This window comes from Anopheles merus, chromosome 2L, assembly GCF_017562075.2.
Source record: "Anopheles merus strain MAF chromosome 2L, AmerM5.1, whole genome shotgun sequence".
In the NCBI taxonomy this organism is placed as follows: Eukaryota; Metazoa; Arthropoda; class Insecta; order Diptera; family Culicidae; genus Anopheles; species Anopheles merus.
This window is the reverse complement of record NC_054083.1, coordinates 32370833-32389498: the sequence shown is the minus strand read 5'-3', so window position 1 is coordinate 32389498 and position 18666 is coordinate 32370833. Positions and strand designations below refer to the sequence as shown.

The following is an 18666-nucleotide window of genomic DNA, read 5'->3' as shown; positions in this document are numbered from 1 at the left end:
CCCCCCCCCACCCCCCCGATAGTCCCACTCGTACAAGTGGCGACTCCTACGACGAACGGCGATGAATCGAATGGACCCACCAGCCGTCACGCGCTACTTGTAAAGAAGCGGCAACCGAGTCCTGCGTCTCGGTGTCCATGCCGCATTCGCCCCGTATTCTCCACTGACCGTAAGCATTACCGATTATTACCATACATAACGATCATCTACTATTTGCCCTAATCAAAACAACAATCAACGTTCAACCAACCATTGACCATTGGAGCTCGGGGCTAACACACACACACCCAGTCTACTACACAACCAGACGATGTGCAAGGCACGAGCGTCAATGCACCAGTGACCCGAACAGGGGGCGGCGAAACATCCACCAAGGGGAGACAGCACACGAGTTGGAGTTGTTGAAAACGTGCTAAAGGGGCATACACTTGGGGACACCGTGGGGACAAGAGTCGCTCGACGCATCGAGAGTGTTCGGGATGCCAGTACGGTTCGGAGTCGGAGAGCAAAGCGAAAGGTTCACAAAATAAATGGGACACAATTTTTAGCACGCGTGGTGCCGTCCAACCACGTCCAGGCCGCTGCGTGGACCAGTTGGGTCCGAGGCGAGGCTATTAAAGGGTGGGGATGCTTGAAGAAGTAAATATTATCACCGCCCGACCATGACCGTGACATTGGCACGTTTGGAGCGCAAAAAACTGGGGAACTGGTTGCATTTATTGGACGAGCGCCGGGGTTCGGTGCGTTCGGTTGAAACGATCGAATTCGAAAGCAAAACGACGTTTTATTTTGTACCTTCTGAATTGCCGGAATCACTTAGGAAGGGACGTTATTTCTCATCTTTCATGTCACCTTGTCGTGGTGGCACTGGCAAAGACATGTGTGTGCGATGATCTTCGCGTCACTTGGTAAATCAAAAGTGGACTTGCATTGCCATCCGTCGTTGAACTGTCTATCCAACTACTAGCGCATACATGCTGTCGCAGATGCTCGTGAAAACATAATAATTGCAGGAATCCGGTTGCCGTTTGCCCGACTCCGGGAACGGGAGGTATACTACCATTCCTACCATAACTGGACGTAATGAACTGCACACGCATTCGAATGATAATGCTTCGCTCGCAGGGCTGGTTGATAATGATGATGATGATGATAAATGGTTTTTAATGGAGTGCACTTTAAGCGTATCACTCGAATTGATTCAAGTGAGTCTGGAGATAGGAGATTTCGATAAAAACATTTCGAGGTCTCTAAACTGAGTTACTTGAAAGACTCCATTAGCTAGCAGTCTGATTATGATTATTTTGATACTACACAATTCTAAGCCATTCTAGATAAATATTACTAAAACAATTGCTTTTAATGCTTTTAAGCCAATTGTCAACCATAAACAGAGAAAATCATCAGGAAGCAGGTAGCTCATTTTCCCATTTGCAATCGAACAGCAATTAAACAGAAAAACTTTAATTATCACGCTCATTACCGCGCTCATCAGCAACTGAGCAATAAACGTCACATAAGCATGCTAACCATCTAAAGCCCATCCAAGATCAGCGTTGAAAAAAAGGGACGAGAGAAGCAGCTCTTCCGTGACATTACGACCGTCAAAAACGGAATAAACCTTCAGCTTGTCCCGTAATCGGCTCGAAAATGCATTCCCCACAGCGCGACCTTAAGCCGCTTCCCTACGCAATAAGTGTAGGAAGCGATGAAGGATCGCTTCAGAAGACACCGAACCTTACAAAACAGATAGACATACACACCCAGCACCCAGTGTTGACATCGTGTGACATTGTGTACAGTGTGACATTTTAACCGCATGACCCCGCGACGACCCGCTTCTTGATGCTGTCCGATATGGTATGGCATTAATCGGTCGTATGCACAACGGGGAGAGCCGCGGAATCGTTCCCAACTTTGGGCATATTGTCCATAACAGGGTGTGTGCGTGTGTGTTAAGTCTCCGTATTGCCATGCATGGTTTACGATCCGAGCCCATCGTATGGTCTCATGCAAATCCCTTGATTGAAGTAACAATCGTGAAGACCACCGCTAAGATCATATCTCTGGATCATCCCCGCTCACGGGGACAGATTTTGATTTATTGTCGAACGAAAAAATTTCAAACGAAAACGAAATTCAAACCCCTTGCTTACCGTGTGCCGTGCGATCTTCTCATCAGGTGTAATTAGACTCGTTCAGAAGCACCTTCAACACCGCCAAGGTCCATTAATCAACATAAGCACGCAAACACACGTCTGATCTGTAGGCCACGTGCTCTGTCCGTTTTTCCCGCCTGCTACACCAGCGGTCATGCGAACGTCACGGTGAGTAGATGAGAACGTGTGAGATCGGGTCAGCCTCCAACATGCTCGAAGCGTGCGTGAGGAGGCCACCCGATACGGCTGAGGTGACAGAATCGGGCAACTGATTAACTTCCGAGATGCCTACGAATACCTTCCGCGGCGGGATCGTGACCGTCCCCAGATCAAGTTCTGTTATGGAATCGCCTGACTAATTACTAGCTGCGGGCTGTACTGTACCTTAAAGTCCCCGCGGGGTCGACCATTCCACACGTGCCGTCGAGTAAATGGCAGGAAATTGTTCAGTGTGATGTTATAATTATTCTTTTCTTCGGAATTGTACGCACGCTGTAACACTATCGTTCACCGAGAAGGTTCTTGATTTTGGAAGTCGAAAACAACACAAATAGGAATTCTTCAAAACATCCAAAAGCGAGAGAAAAGCTTTAGCCAATCAGTTTGAGCGGGTCGTCTCCTACCAATTTACACCTCAGCGCCGGAACACTGCACGTGACGCAGTGCAAAAACAAACAGCCACCCAAACGTGATCCTGACCACTTCACGCGTCGTCAAGTGTACGCAAACATCGTGCGCGCAAAATAGCCGCCTACAATCATTCTGCAAACAAGAATAGCGACGTCCGTCGTGAGTCAGCGATATAGCCACAATTAAGGGATGCGTTTTTTTTTTTCTCCGTTGTAGTTGTTGTCAATTTGAACCTCTTCTTATCAAAAGCGGCTATTTTTACCTGCACAAAAGATGAGCGAAGATATTGTCTCGAGCAATAGATGAAGTCATCGCGGTGTGCGCGGATAGCTTTCCGTTGGCAAAACGGTGGCGTGCGTGGTACAAAACTCTTGTGTTACTTGCTGCTGCACAACAGCAGTTTGATTTATTTTGCTCATTTCTAACTGTGCTCACTTCTGGTTAGTATGCTTATTGCATTCCCGTGACCACGGAATCTGGCCATTTGCTAATAATTAACGAAGCCCATTGCGGCTCCGATTGAGACGCCACGATTGCCATGGGAGAGCACGCACGGAGTCCCATCTGGCAGGCAGCCAGTTCCCTACACATGTTTCCATGTTGCCTTCTACGAAGCGGTGCAATTTGCGGTAGCTTTACTGCACTAATCTGCCTCTCATAAAACACCACCAACAGGACACAATAGATTGTGTGAAACCGATTTCCGGCTTGCAAAAGCGAGTGTGCAAATGCTACATATTCCGTGGCATTAGTGACTTTGGCCAATGAACGGGCGAATTACCAAAGCATAGACGACCAATCTTCTCTCTTTTACTGGGGACTATTCCCGTAGGAAGAAACCCAGCGAGAAATCTCAACTGAAATTGCCAGAGAGTTCCGTAGCCGCATCGACCGGTGTGTGGTTCAAGTGAGCAAGTTTTTAGAAATTTATCGCTTTAGAAAGTGTGTACCGTTTTGCACGTGGAGGTGATAAAGCAACTAGCCCTTAAAATGAGCTTGAAGGCATGTAATAGTTCATTCCATTCCACCCGGATGAGGACGATCCGGAAGCACACGCAACCTGAAGTCGTCGCGAAATGCGAAAGAACCTGAAGTCGTCACGGGGAGAGAGATTCGTCACTCAGTAGCGCCACCTGAATCCGCACGGAAACGGGTGTAATTAAAACGTAGCCAGTTCGTATTCGCCCCCCAAAAAGTGCGATTTGCCTCAACGTGTGTCTCTGCATACGTTCTCCATCAAGACGCTGACCGGCACAACCTAGGCACCGGGCCAGCCCTCCGGGCGTACGAGAAACATACTTTACGACCGGATTTTCTGCAACACACAAATAATCACGCAACGATGGTCGGCAAGGTATTGCGACCCTCCACAAGTCCCATAAACCGATGTTCCGTGTTGGGCGACTATTTTACGAGCTTCTTCCTTCGGCAATCCTTTTCTTCCCTGCCTAGTAGGCCGCCTCTATTTTAAACCCGTACCGGTGGTACATTTTCGCGAGATTAATTTCGCCTTTCGCCGCACACGGTTTGGACACGTTATGGACCGCCATGAGAATGGGCAGGCAAGACACGTTGCTGTGCACTTTCACTGTAGCGGCACACAGCAACATACTTCATACACGGTCAGCTTCAAATGGGTCCATTATTTTATGCACCTACGCTGCACTGTATTGATGAGAAATGTGGTCCGCATTCGATCGATTTGGACCCTAGCGGGATTTCAATCATGAAGTGGGCTTTTATGTGCTTCCCCACTTAGTTGTGCTTGTGTGTGTTTGTGTGTGTGTGTGTGCGTTTCCTCGATATCTGATAGGTTGGACTCTCGTGATTGACTTTTAGGCCCCAAATAACGATTCGTCTCAATCACTGTGGTCTGAGTGAGATTTACTTGTAAACAATTTCATTTTCCTTCCACAAACATTCACTTTCTCTCTTTCTGCAGTGGTGTTTTCATCCCCCTCCATTCCTAACTCATATCAAGTTGTACCAATTTAAGCAAACACACACTAACAATCCCTCGCACGCACCCGCTTTCGAGCTCATTTCCTTTTCATCCGAAATCCGGAGTTTAAGCTTCGGGAAAGATTTACTCGGAGCCTGTTTGCCATGCACATGCCCTCCAACGGTACTTCGAGCTTCGATGGAGCGCAATAAATTTCTTACACTCACCGGACCTAGTCTATAATTATTTTCACCTGTCTGGGGCGATTCCATTGGTTCAAGTGCGACCACCCCAGCATGATTCTTTTCCGATCAAAATCTTTCCCAATAAACCAACAACGCGCAAACAAAACGGCTTGATCGAGCTGAGACACGAAACACACCTTCGGTGTCGAACCACCCATCCTACCAATCTTCAACGCCCGGGCCGATTATAATTAAACAATTTGCATAATTAACTGCTTACACCATACGCTGGCAGTCGCTCACTCGTGTTCGAGGCCCGCCACACTTCATCAGGCTGAGTTTTTTGTTATAATTGTAATACTTTACGCAGCAGTTCGGTACGTTCCCCCGATCGGTGACAGTGATGTTTCTCGATCATGTTTAATCGACGGTCTCGCGGGAGGTCTTAATGTCACCGCCCGGTAATGAGCAATTCGTCATTCCGCAAGCACCCAAAAGACAGGGCATACACACTGCGCTGTTCACAAGATTGTTAAGCGCACTAGCTTCAACCCTCACGAGCACGGCAGATCGTGACGGAAAGTGGTCATACAGTTTAATAGGCAATCTTGTTAAGCGTAATTTTTATGCCAACCTTTAACAAACAAACCGAAAACATGAGTCTCTAAACTACCGCATGTGTGTATATGTGTGTGTTACTTTGGGGACGATGGAGTACAAGGCGTACTTAGGCAACGCCACCCAACAACACCACTATCGCAAGGTCAGATTAGGCTGACCGATAGTGGCGTAAGACGTGTTTTTATTTTCATTCGCCATGCTCTTGAAGCTATGGAGCAACAGCTGGTCACAGTGAAGGTATTTTAAATCTACCTCACAACGTTTTCATACAGAGACAAGCACAATTTTTCATCAGTATTTTGAAATTTTGATATTTTCAAGAATTTGTGCTAAAACACCGAGGTACAACAAACTAAAATCACATAGTCAACAAAGACAGCATCACAATACAAAGCACCAAATTTAGATCCCTAACCCCAAAACCGTTGATAAAGCAGGAAAAGTTTACATGCTTCAGTGTCAAATCAAAGCCGGTGCTTTTAATTATCTGATCAAAACATAATCCTTCCCAGCGAGCATTTCGTTAAGTCGTGCGTACTCCTTAAATCCAACAGGATTTATGTACCACACCACCAGACATAAAGCAAAAGATGTTCCAACCTGCTTCTGCTACTCCTCCTTCGCTATCATTGTTTGAATGTACCGTGTTATTATTATCTTGTACCGATTATTTGAAATTACACGAACTGTCACGGTCATATCAGAAAGCTTTGGTAGCATTAATCCCAACACCCGTGTGGCCGGTAGTACCGTGAAACAGATCCGCCTCGGTCAGTAATTAGAACCCCGTCAAAACATCTCACACACTGGCGTGATCCATCTACTTACCACGTGCCCCCTCTGCCAACTCGTTCGGAACGCGTGTGATCTCTGGCGCAGGTACACCCGAAAACTCGACTCCCTTCTGCCGACGCCACTGACTACTCCACCCATAGTCCGGGCGTATCTTAGCACTCGGTTACCCTATTTTTTGCCGTTCGCTTCAGCCTCACTTCACTTGAGCTGGAACCTGAGCCCGAGCATTCAATTTCCGGCACCACCGACCTCACCCGAGGAGGAATAGCTAATGACTCTAATTAACTGTTCGCGGAGCACAATTCCGAACGTTTTGCAAAGTTAAAAGAAGCGCGTACCTTTGCCTGGGTTGACGGGACCCTCAACACCGATCAACAGTGTGCCTGCCGATCGCTCGCCGAGTTCTCCAATTTCGACCGAGGAATGGCGTGAGGATGGATCTCCAGTAGACGGCGAACAAACGTCTGGCAGTTGGAAACAAAACGTACAAGTTAGCATAGATCACTTAGCAGCACAGTTGCCACCAGCGCAAGGCAGGTGAAAGGTGTTACATATCGAAGGCGTGTGCTTCAGTTTCGCGATGACCACGCGATGACAGACTAACCGTTTGCGACAACTCCCGTCAACAGGTTTGTCATCGGTCGCTAGGCCCGGACTAGCGGGTTTTAGCAGTTCAAATTTCAATGGCAGAATGAAAACCCACAAAACCCGTACCAGAGGACAAACGTTACGCTCATTTCAAGTTTTGGAAACTTTACTCATTTGGATTTGGCTTGCAGCAGAAAACCACAAACCAAATCAACCCTCTTATCTTATCGCCTTTACACTGGGATCCAGTGAAATGATATCATTGCGATGCGGTTGGTTTTTTTTTCCTGTTTTACTCGACCGACAAATTCCGGTTGTATGTTGAGCAACAGAACCAGTTATTCGAGATAGGAACCTAAAACCAAACATACCACACGTCCTGTTTCTAAATTACTACAAACGCTCGCTTTATCGACATTGAACTTGGAATTCCTATGTTGGAATTCGATTACCTTAGCCGCACAAATTACATTCATTATTCAGGAACGACGCATTGGCACACTAACTGGCTTCCTATGCTAGTACTACCACAGCTCATGAAAAAACCACAACCACAAACAAATTGCACCCTTTCTTTTACCATTCAATCATACGTCACACCTTCCGCGTTGAAGCGTTTTGCTTGATGGTACAGCACCAAAGACCAGAAATAAATCAGTTAGTAATCATTGCTCTCCTACTAGCAAACAACACACTAACTGTGTTGGCCTTCAAAGCATCTAAAACAAACAAACACGCCGGCAAACCCCATACCAACTAGTGTTCCACTCAAATGCACCCGGGAGCAAATTGTACAGCGGCAGCCCAGGACCACATAATGCGCAACACGAACGAAAACAAAGCATAATGGAATGATTATGCTGCCGCTAAACTTGCCTCACCGGGCACCGTTTCGCAGTGCCCCCCGCAGTACAGGCGAACGTTCTTGTTGCGATTTCGTTTTCATTCATGCCTGCCACCGACAGGCCGATACTGATCGGCTGCACGAACCGACACACGCTGGGATGCATAATAATAATCACCAGTTGCATTACAAATTATGATTGCACCACCTGAGTGCAAACCTCCCGCTCGAGGCTCTGTTGGACGGAGGCACGGACCAGAACGTGCCCTCCCGCAGCCGCTTGTCGAAAGCTTTTTGGCACGTGGTTCTCACAACTTTAATCAGTCAGAATCGATCTCCCGCTCGGCCGGACATGGGTAGTAGCCCTTTCTTTTTCTTTTTTGCAAACCTTTGGGCCGTTTGAACTGCCCGTTTCAGGTGGATAAGGAATTCCTGGTAGTTGAAATTACCCAATCCAGTTACTCACGTTTACCGTGTCCGGCACGTTGGTAATGATCGCGTTGAAAGCAAAAAAAAGCGACGACAAACGAGAAACTTTTTTCAGCGTTTGAGTTAATCTCCTTTAATCACAGACATTGTTGAAAGCTGATTGCCTCCAGTGAGCATTCATGCAGCTGCAATAATATGTTTCTTAGTACACCTTTTAGGCTCAGGTGATATATAGAAGGGTCGAAGCGAACTAAAACCCTAGCTTCGAGCGGCTTTTTGATCAAATATATTTCATGTCTAATGTTCACTGTTAAATCTAAATCATACTATCTTCTATTCTTAAAATTACCAAAGTGTGTCACAATCACTGTCTCGTTACTGATACTGTTACTGAAGCGTTACTGATGCTCTTCCATGTAATGTAATCCGCTGACAATATAATTGCCTCAATCAAGATCTCGATCTCAGAATAGAATTCACGTTCCTCAGCGCAGTCTCTCACACAAAGTACAACCTTTGATATGTCTTTTTTTAATGCAATATTGGAGCCGTATATCAAGTTACACCATCACCTATACTACCGCTGAACATTCATAAAACAACCTACCAAATCATGCGACCCGACCAGCACACTTGCGGTTAATGTGGGCCGGTGTGGTTTGTGGTTCAATGGCGAATGGCAGCGGAAGTTCCTCATGAGTATGCTAAGTATGTGTCTGATAATTTACATGTCAAAGTGTCGGCTTGATGGCGCGCTTGAATAGCGAAGAAACCAATCAAGAACCACACCGAACATACGCGGTGAAGGAAGGAAAGAGAATGAGAATGTCTTTCGTGGTTTTTTGCTTTCTTTTCTGTACTTGCATCATTGTCATGCTTGATAAGAGGTCGAGTTGAACAAACGCAAACGATAGCTCAAAGGTCTGCTGGAGGAGAAGGATAAAGAGTTCTAATGTTTGCATCATTATTCGCACAAACTTTGTTCGCGAGTGCGAATCGCTAGCTCGCGTGAAGCAATTCAACCACTGTTTTAGGTCACCGCAACGGGTTTTCCCACCACAGCCGGTACGTCACACTATTCCCTAGGACAATTTTTCTTTCCAATCTACAGGAAATAGTCAACATACACTTTTCTATACCGGACACTTTCTACCAATCTCTACAACACAATTCATCTGTCCGATCGGGGCATTCCTCTTTGCTGATTAATCGACAACTTTCATCAGCGCTCGGGCCAAGGCACGCTTTCCCAGGAAATGCGAATGACAACTTTGTGCCACCGCCGACGCCGCTTTCCTTTGTCAGTTTCCATCTCATCGCAGCATCCATTCAGCTGGTGCCATTGACCAACAACGACCACAACACAGGGCCGATAAGCTTCAATGCAATGACCAAAAATGAAACAACCACAAACCTAGCTAGCGTTACTCTACGCTGGTAACGCATATCTTATCAAGGTCGTTGATCGTCGCCGTAGGTCGAACCGCAGGCTCACCAATATGGACTGCGAACGTTTTGTCCATCCATCATCACTCAAGTTCGCCGGGGCGGCCCAGCATCATTTCCCATGAGCTTTTTTTTCCTCCTTCTCTTCCATTCGGTGGAACAGCTCGTCTCTTCGTGTGTTACATGTGCGATGAGAAAACTCACCATTGCCATAACACATTGCTAATTACTCGTTCGACTCTATACAGGGCCCTCTTCCTGCATCGGATCAGCGTTTGCTGCGCTTTTTTTTGCTAAACGAAGGCGTTTTTTTTCATTACCTCCAAGATGACACGTTAACAACATCTCCGATAGCTCGTTACTGTCTCGGAGTGAAGAGCTTTCCCATTTGATCGAGTTTTTTGTTAGTTCAACGACAAAAAAAGTCTTGTCAGCTGATATCAACTCGTGCGAAATCAACGAAATAATACACGTGTAAAGTCCGTGTGGTATATTGATGTTTTGTGATTGAATTCTCAAACATGAGTACAAAACCCGTTACTACTTTACTGTACTGGTTTACCTCAGAACGGATGCATTCCAGGATCGTCAATCATCTTGAAGATCAACCTTGTTACGCCACTGTGCAGTAACTAACTTCCCCGTGTGTCATGGTCAAGTTGACTAGCAATGCCAGGTGTTCAACCCCGACTCACCACGTCGGTGTGAAATTATGGGCGCTTTTTTCCGTCCCCTAGTACGTTGTCCATAGTCTGATCAGACCCTCATCGCAAGGTTATCACTAATTTCCATAACATCCATGGTAAAAAGGTCATAACCTGCGAATGTTTATAGACCCGCCCGATTCAATGTAACCGTTCTGAAAGGGATGCCGATGAATCAGGTACTGTTCACTATGTAAATGAGTGGACTTTCGAACACCAACACAAACGCCTGATCGATCAAAACCTGACGGGGGAAAACCTCTTCATAAAAACCAACGGACGTTTTGAGAAAGGCATGAGGCATTGTGGTGGTGAATTCACGGTGGCCAGTGAATGGGTTTGAAATGATAGCTGACAACAGAAACCAACCTGATGACCTTGGTAATAGTTTCGGGGAAGTCCAAGCATCTTCTTTGTTATTGTTTACTATTAACTCAGGCTTATGTTTTGCCATTTTAGATTTTTTTTCTAGGTAATTCTACAATCACACTTCCAGTTCCAGTATGTTTAGTTGCGAGGAACTCATTGAGTAGCTTAAGATAAGTCGTTGAGTAGTTAAACAACTTGCCCGTAGTACTTCAAATCACTACTTGAAAGCCCTTCACCTGCGTAACTTTGTTGTACATGTCAAATCCATTAATCGCCATCATGTCTTTGACATGTGCTCTTCACAAAGAAGCACTAACAAAGAAATTAATATGGCGCTGAAAGGTTTTTGTCTAGCCTTTTTCATGACAGACCAACCTTATTATGAAGCTGTTATCAAGCCCTTTTACAACGCGCTATGTGCCAATTTCCTGCACCCAGCTTCCAATGTATTCTAGGTAATCTGATAAAAGCTAAAAGTCCCCTTTTGTCGGTTGACAGCAACAAGTTGGACCCCTTTTGCCCCACGGGATGACTCACGGGAAACTGGCAACGTCATCGCTGTGTTATTGTGTCATTCGAACAGACGTAATGGAAATCGATTAGTGAAGTCATCGATTCTTGGGACTCGTCACCCTGAACAGAGGGCTTTCCTAACCACATGCTGACGCTAACGTAGCTACGGTCCTCCTTGCCGATTTGAACTCCAACTCCAGCCGATCTTTGCTTTGAGCCTAGACAAAGCAGCACCGATCAAACGATTACACACAAGTGCACTCTTCTTCACCGAGCCAAACTGTTGGGCGTTGGCACCGATCTTCGCACCCAGTGTCATCCGACACTTAGCACCGCGTGCTAATGGGGTAAGCAAACGACAAGCCCGCCGTTTGCAATGTGCGGCATACGAGACCGCCCCGAGTCACGCCGTCCTGATGGATTGATTGCGGATTGATGGATGGTTTTATTGGAAGATGCGGCCAAACACCGCACATGCCGCTCCCGCTTTTGATGCTACTACCTTCACCGCGCGGTGCCGATGCCCCAGCCCAATCAACCGCCATGTAATGGAATCGGTCGCCGGTGGGTCAGAGACAATCATCGACAGTGCGCATCCAACTTACCGTCCTAGCAAGAGATACGGCAAACACACCGAAAGGTCCATTTTTGAAATTGAAAAACATGCACGGGTCCGCACCGTACGTTCCTAATTGATTGCTGATAAGGTTGCCGTTATCGGTTCAGTGCGGTGAGGTAAGTCCCGCGGTTCGGTTCAGAGTTTTTCGGTCGGGAGAGCATTAACATTTGCAACCAACCAAAACCGCTAACACTGGAAGAAGGATGCGCTCGGGGTGAACTGTTGCCATGCACAAGCGATCGCAGTTACGGTCCAGTGAATGATCCAGGAATACTGTGGACATTCGCATCAGCACAGTTCTTTTATGCGAGGCGCAAAGGAAAGGAACAAGTAATGTGCTTCAGAAATAGATCAGCCACAAATGCATCAATAACAACAGCACTTGCTGCAACCATTATTTGTCTTATTTTACTAACACAAGGTACGCCCTAATGGCGATCGAACGATTTATAACACATCATAAATTAGAAGTAATGCATTTCCGCTACTAATTTCAAACATGTAACCGATTTTCAACCATTCCTGCTCCCTGTTGACTTACCTACAAAAAAAAAGCCGCTCCTAAATGATCTTCACCTAGCAGCAACGCGTACAGTCTCGATGTCTTGATGGGCTACAGCTTCCTACCGCGTCCAACGATTGATGATCTTTAAATTCCTCGAGGTTCAAAAAAGGCAAACTACTGCAGTCGCGTGTCACCGCCGAACGGTTCTTCACTCCGTCCTCGTCCGTTTGATGCTCCGATCTCCGAACGCAAAAGAGAAATGTCGAAATGTCTTCTTTGGCCACGAGTAAGTTGAACACCCTTCAATCTATGAAGGCCACTGATGGGTGTTTTTTTACAAGGAAACACTCTGCGGAAAACACAGCTTAAAGATGGGTGGGAAACCCTAAAATCACACACGCGGCACTAGGCACACACACACCGATTTGTGATCGATGCGAACGAGAACACTACTTTTTCGGAGGGGCTGTTCGGAGTGTCTCGCTACTCACGAATGACTCATCGTCAGCACAGGGACATCCCGTTCCAGCTGTAAACGATCCGGCCGTAGTGCATCTTGAAGCTGGAGTGAGGATGACACGTGGACGATTGCACCTTTTCACTGCTCTTGGGAGGGCAAACAAATTTTCACTTTCCTTCGAGGCGCTTACGACACACTTAAAGATGCACTTAATCAACACACACGCACTGGGATAATCGATACACGAACTTACCCCGCAGGAACTACCCCTCTAGGATGCAAGAAAAATCACGGAATTCTACTCGTTCGTTCTGAAACTGACGACACGACACGGGGAAAGCGCCAACGATTCCTCTGTATGCGACGTGTTGGAGCGATTGTGCAATCGGGCAAGATTGATTTCTTGATCACTTTCTTTCCGTCCACAGCCTGCTTGCACCGCGAACGAATGGGCGTTGAAGTTTTCAACGGACTGCAGCGATGGGGTACGTTACTTCCACCACACACGCGCTTGGCCTACTTCTTCTGTGCAGTGATTTTTCTTCCCTCTGTTTTGCTCCGTTGTTTTCGTTCACTTTCCACAGCACCCCGCACAAACACACACACTTTTCGTTACGATTTTATACACTTTTTTTCTTCAGTTTTCTTCTCTCGTTTTTTTTGCTGTTTCACTCTTGTTTCGTGCACTTTTTTTGTGTTATGGGATGTGGTTTTCCCTTCTTTCGCTATATTCGTTGAGTTTTTCCTTCCACGAGGCGTGTTTGGTTTCTTCTCTTCTTTCCGTATACCTTCTGATGTTGATGTATACGCGTGACGTGTTGCAAGTGTGCGTTTACGTCTTCTTAGCGGACACCGGGGAAGCGAAAGAAAAACTCATCTAGCACTGCAATAACTCTGTGGATATAAAAATAATCCCCGAAAAGGGGGTTTGAGGGATGAGAAAAACAAAACATTGGAAAGAAAAAATGTAAAACGTGCACTTCAAAAGCACAGTACAACCAGAATCTCGTTGGCAAAAATTTAGAGAAGAAGTGAAATGGACGCAAAAAAGCGGTAAACGGAGAGCTTTATTCGAATTGCACGAGGCTTACTCTAAAGAAGAACGCTAAAAAAAATTTTTTTTTTCATGTTTGCACCGAATGTTGGTTCGCTCGCCAAAAAGAGAGACACATAAACAAAAGAAAACTACAGTTAATTGGATGATACAAATTGCCCTGTACAGTGCGCGCAAGTGCTTTTTTTTACTTTTTATTATCATAGCAAACACAACCGGCGGAAGGGTGGAGAAGCAGACCGTATATCCATCAACGAGATGAGCCACATTTATCAAAAAAGTAGGCTAAAATGGTGCCGTAATGGCGAAGAGTTGTGAAAGGTGTGCCCCGCCGTGTTTGGAGTTACGTATCCACTGGGCGAGGATGATAACAGAGTTCCAGAACTCAACGGATTGCAGCAGAACGGTAGACGAAAGGGTTTGGATACACTTCACAAACACAAAGCATGTACACCCACACGTAGCCACGCGACTAAACTACTACTATCTGACAGCTGTCATAAAGTTTGCCTCCACGTGCCGAACACTAACGATCGCCATGTACACATACACACACAATCGGCAAAAAATCTTACATGATTTCACTGCTGAGCGCCTGTCTTGAACCGGAATGAATATGTCCACGCACCACGCCCCGTCCCGGAAGAATATTTTCCCCCAACAAATGGGAGGAAAATCGAGAAATGAAAAACGAAAAAAAATGGTTTCGTTTTTTGGATTAAATTTCGATCGATTCGAAAAGCGCAATGCGTAGCGATAAATGGAAAACCCAGCCAAAAACCGCGGGTTACGTTACACGCGCGTCGCGTTGCGCCAATCGTCGGAACTACACTAGCGTGCCCGAGCGTACCGGCATGGCGTTTAACCCTGGCGCATTCGTTCGCGAAGTAAACGCGATTCACCCCAACCCTCGCGATTCATCCAATCTACCCTCACCACAGGTCCCTCCCCACTCCCTTCCCTTGCGCATCTACGCGGCCGCGACAGTACTGATGATACGGTGTGATTAAATATACCCAACCCTCGTGCACAACCACACGCACATCTATCGCACCCCTTGAACCACAAACCCTGCCACCCGCCCGGTATGCCGGCTCATAGACCTGCTGATATGTGTGTTCCCCTGAGTGTGTGTGTGTGTGTTTTTTTTTTGTTTCGTGCGCATCTTGTGCGCACACCGAAACGAACACCGTTTTGCGCGAGGCGTTAAGTGGGGGCCTCGTCGATTGTTTCTTTTATTTTTTGTAGCCCATTTTACACTCACACAGGTATGCAAGTATGTGAATCTCTGTGGTTGATTACACGGTATTACCCCTGTCCAACCCCCGGCCGGACTCATTACGGAACCGCGGCGACCGCGCGCGCGACAACGCCGACGTACGTAACGTCGAACCGATCCTTCTTCAAGCCGGCTTCTTCCAATTCATTCATGCCGAAAGTTTGCAGTACGCCCTAGTGCGCCCCTCCATCGAAATCCCTACTGCGTATTCTCGAGCTTTCGTGAGATGATCATCATCTTCATCATCAAGGCCACAACCCGCAAGCGCCACAGACAAACGCTCCCGCCGCTATCAACTGAGCTACCGTGTGCGCACTGATAATGGGTAACCTTTAAGCCCTGCGCCGCACCGTGCTGCCGCCGAGGAAGAGATGGTAAAATTAAGTTTTAATTGTTTCTCCCGCTTGCCTAATACACCGCTAATTTATGTGCCGACTGAGGTGAGGTTTATTGAATTGGAGGAACCATTAAAATAGAGCTAGCTGGAGGTTGAGGGTTTCGGACGCCATTAAAACCATATCTCCCCGAAGTACAGCAGTGCTAGTGAGATAAGCAAATGTGTGTCGGAAATGTGCTCACTGGCAAGAAATTGGTGGAATTTCAGCCCTGATAACGACTAGTTACACTTCCGGGTTGACAGATATCGCCCCGCTCGAGAAGGGGCTAAAAGAATGCTACCGAGCAGGAACATACCATTTTTAGTTCCAAACTATAATCGCGCCCGTCGTCCGAAAAACCGAGTCGCCCTATCTGCTAGAGAGGAACTGGCACGATGCACGACAGTACGGCATGTGTTTTTCGGCGAGGGTTCTCGTTATCACCACGACGCTACATTTGCGATAGCGAGCCCTCGGTACTACTATCACACAGACACAACCCAATCCCAGCCACTCAGGGAAGGGGGGGGGGGGTGTCGTTGGAAATCTGAACTCACTAAAACAGAACCTGTATGCGATAGCGCGATAAGATATGCCCGTAAACGCTAGTGTGACATCGAGTGTGAGTGTGTCAATTTTCACAAGCTGCGCCCCGCGTGCTCTTCCAACACGCTCCGTGCCTGAGACGGACAGACAGCCAGATCGTCGGTAGAGAGAAGCTGCCTTCATCCATTCTGGTGGTAACCTTCTAATTACGATCGTTCCTCGTTTGCGGATTTCGTCCGTACAGCTTCACATACAAGACGCTTACAGAGTATTAGCGTGAAAGCAGGAATGAGAGTGCGCGTGGCACGTTTTGAGCCGTCTGTAGATCGCACAACGAGATACGATCAGACGATTATCGTGCCAACGCCAACGTCCGATCAGAGAGCCGAACTGCAGCTGATGATCTGGGAAAGAGAGGGAGAAAGAGAAAGAAGAGCAGGAAAGGGAATTCAATTAGTAAATTGCTTCTGAATGTTCAAACGATTAGTAGTACAGCATGAGGGCTATCTAATCAACGATGTATGCTATGCAGACGCCCGATAGAAACCCTCTAATTGGATATATCTACAGTCTAGAGCTACCCCATGCTGTCATTCCTAATATGCAACTGATCTCCAGGCACTTGGGAAAAAGATGCCAATCTAGCCGCCTAGATATTCTCATGCTTGAGATCTCCATGCAACTGCCCGGTTAACATTCATCAACTATCGTCTGTCCGTCGTTCAGATTACAGCGAACCGTCGTCTTAGATGTGTACTGATTGTTTTGATTGAATCATTCGCCAAATTTCTGCACACAGCTCCTAATCTCCAGGGTGTGGTCATTGGGCCCAAATGTCAACTAACTGTCATTCTGCTGGTCCGGAAGTTTACCAACTGAACCGTCACAGTCAGCAGGGACATCGCATTTCTCGGAAAACTGAACCTAACTTAGTTCATTCCACCTCGTAAGCATTGGGATCTGTTATCAAGATACCGAAAGGCAAACTTTGAAGCACGTCCGCTCCCCGCTTTGCGTACCCCCAAAATTCTATCTCGTACCAACGTGTGTCAGTGCAAACTACACACTGTGTACAGAGTTCCTCTGTTTCGTATTTCCAATGAGTTCACCCTGTTGGGCAAAGAATAAACACGCCAATGTTTGCATTACATAGTACACTATCACTGATACTGTCGACGGGTGCCGGGTGCGTGAAAGCGCGTGAATGTACATACGCCACAGCAAAACTGATAATGATTTTAGCTGCACTGCAGTAAACAAAATTGAAGGAAATAATCGATACCGGACATGATGTAGAGAAAACAATTTCATAGAATGTAGTTAACATACTTCTGACTCATTGCTGTGATGCATCCAGTTAATGAGAAAAATCGTAACTTCTCATTTGTTGCTACTCTGCAAAAATTTGATTGTATAATTCATAATTATTATTTTTTTATTTATTATAATTTTTTTTATAATTAATTCCATTGCCAATATGTCACGATGATAAAGACAAAACAAAAAAGTGACAATGAAGAGCTCCTCCTCACGGTCGAGCTGGTGAACGCACGTCCCATAAATATGCAAAACGACAGCCCATACCCGAAACGACAGTATGCACTCAGTGCGCTCGATGGTGTCACTGTCGCCGGTAGGCCCGTACCCGACGATTGCCTTCCTGCGCTGACAGCTAAATTGTTTAATAATACTTGTCCAATCTCAGGTCCACCGGGTCCGCTGGTGCGAGACAAATAAATTGACTTGCCAGCGCACTCCTCCCGAACGTGCGTCATCGCAAAAGCCCAAACCAAGTACAATTCTGGAACGCCTTCGCATCTAGAAAGCGCTAGACACAATACCCGACAAAATAAAAAACACAGATCCTCTGGAGGCCACGAGCCGGTTGAAGGCGTTCGGTGTTGGTGACTCAAGGAGACGGAGCTAGACACATTGGTCGGTTTACGACGGGGCGTTATCCTTGCTCTGTGTGTCCCAAAACTGAAAAACCGACGTCGTCCGGCGGGGTGAGTTCATGTGCCGAAGCTACCCTTGAACTACAACGCGCCTACGGGAGGAACATTCTTGACTTCACCGCGATTGCACTACACACTCATGGTGAAGATCAGGACAAACAAGAAGGTTCCGATTCAATTCAAGCTCGCTTTCTCTTTCTCTCTTTCTCTCTCTCTCTCTCTTTTTCTCACACACATACACACACATACGCACACGTATGGTAAATAAGCGAATACGAAAGGAAGTACACTGCGATACTGCGAGGACAGACAGTTCAATTCACCAATTGACAGTCAATACGGAACGCCGTGACGGACAATTTGCCAAACGGGTGCTCTCGGCTCAAGAGCTAAATAAATTCACTTGCGATGCGTTGGAACAGTAGAGCGAGATGATCCGCTTTGCTCCTACCGCACTATAGTGCGGTGTGATCTTCAAGCTCCATTTGCTGCTACGTAGCTGACATTTACAAACGGTTCGATTATTGACCGTCGCAAATTTGATTTACAGATCGCTGCTGGGTGGTTGCTGTGCAAATGTCGTCCGATCGAACGGAAGTTGATAGGTGGAAGGAGTTTAGGTTATTCGAGCCCTGTCAATCGGGTC

At 46.6% G+C, this 18666-nt stretch overlaps 1 protein-coding gene across 3 annotated transcripts in view; it reads right to left on the bottom strand.

Moving 5' to 3' along the window:
- The window catches only part of LOC121592071 (protein windpipe), a 46072-nt gene that overhangs the window by 7028 nt on the left and 20378 nt on the right, over positions 1-18666 (bottom strand). The window contains exons 1-3 of one of the 3 annotated variants that reach the window (XM_041913339.1): positions 14439-14733; positions 13063-13703; positions 12386-13005 (exon numbers count right to left, since the gene is read on the bottom strand). The gene's annotated coding sequence lies outside the window, so the exon portion shown is untranslated. Of the gene's footprint in view, positions 1-12385; positions 13704-14438; positions 14734-18666 lie in introns of those variants that run through there. The other 2 variants (XM_041913336.1, XM_041913338.1) reach the window with 2 other exon arrangements.